At 39.8% G+C, this 1,532-nt stretch overlaps 1 pseudogene; it reads right to left on the bottom strand.

Moving 5' to 3' along the window:
• The window catches only part of LOC137973796 (uncharacterized), a 4,706-nt pseudogene extending 3,521 nt beyond the window's left edge, over positions 1 to 1,185 (bottom strand).
• Positions 1,186 to 1,532: the final 347 nt, after the last annotated feature.

Genomic DNA, 1,532 nt, shown 5'->3' with positions numbered 1-1,532 from the left:
ACTAATGACTGATATTCATCCACATACTACTTTGTTTGTTCTTCCATCTTTTGTAGTCTATCTTTTTCCTTTTGATCTTTAAAATCTTTGATATTTCCTTGGATTACGGTATTGACTGCTGCTGACCTCACTACTGTATGACATGTTGGGCATTTTTTAAAATCACCTATGCAAGTCTTGCAATATGTGTGTCCACAGGGTATAGCAGCCATTGGCGTGTGTTTGGGCCCTGTCATATGTTTTTCACAAAGGCGGCACAAGTGACTGGCAATACCTGATTCATCGTCGTCACTAACATTCCGCTGACCTTGATTATGCTCAATAGAGGGTTGTAATGTCGCCTTGAGCCTCTCGGCAACAGTGTCTGCTAGTGCATTCAGCATATCAGAAGATAACTCAGGAGTCTTCAATTTCGAACTATCATTAGGAATCATTACAGCACCTGTACATGTATGTTATTTCCAGTACTACATGTATCTGCAAGGTCATTCAAGAGAGAATCCTCATCAGTTTCACCGTGTCTAATATCATCACCATGGTGGTTACTGTCATGATTATCATCACCATGGAGACTTAAGTTTGACTTCACTGATGTCCTTGATAAAGGCCTTAATTTATTATAAAGTGTTTGTTTACTTGATAAAAGAAGCTTTTTTGAGACACTTGCAGAGCTTGGATTTTCATAATTTGATGGCACATACTCCTGGTTAGTTTTCACGTGAGTATCATTGCTTGCTTTCATCCGAGAGGAGCTGGGATTCCTTTTGTGTGAGCCGGTGGCAGAAGGTGGTCTTTTGACTAGCAGGTTATCAGACTTTGATATCCACGATATCACATTAGAGTGGTACGGTCTCTCTGTGGTTCAGGATACAACGGTTTTCTCCTGGGATTGCCGTGAGGATTTCTGTTTGCAGCGTTTTCCGAAGAAGAACCAGACATTGCTGAACGTGTTCGAAACTTCGGTACATCAGGAAGAGTAGAGTTATCTTTGTTCACAGATTCGAGTTCTTCTGTAGCAGTCTTCGATGCTTCTCGATCCTTCATCCACTGGCTTTGTTTTTCACGAAGTACCTTAACTTTTGAAGCTGTTTCTTCTTTATGTTCGCCTGTCCTGCTAAGTGACTTTGTCTTAAGTTTCTTCACTTGTAACGACATATTATTTTTATCTCTTACTGTGGTGACCAATAATTCCGCCATCTTGTTTTCAAGGATAAATTGAGAGGTTACCAAGTACAATTAGAAAGCCCAAAACCTCACTTTCTGGGGAGGAGTAACTAGTTCAGAGACAAAAACCTATAACGTCTTCAAGAAAATGGGCAGAAATTGGGTTTTATCAAGCCATTTTGACAGGAGAAGTAAGTTAGTTCTTTATTAAAAAGTATTTCCTAAAAGCACTTTTATATCTCATGTAATCATTTGGAATATTGTGCTGTCACCACCCCCTCCTCAGGGTCATTAACACGTCCTCATTTGCATAGTTATCTCGAATTTTGGTAACTACTTGGGGTAGTAGTTACCCGAATTTTCACTCC

This window comes from Montipora foliosa, chromosome 10 (genome assembly GCF_036669935.1).
Source record: "Montipora foliosa isolate CH-2021 chromosome 10, ASM3666993v2, whole genome shotgun sequence".
Classification (NCBI taxonomy): Eukaryota; Metazoa; Cnidaria; class Anthozoa; order Scleractinia; family Acroporidae; genus Montipora; species Montipora foliosa.
This window is presented reverse-complemented; position numbering and strand designations above follow the sequence as displayed.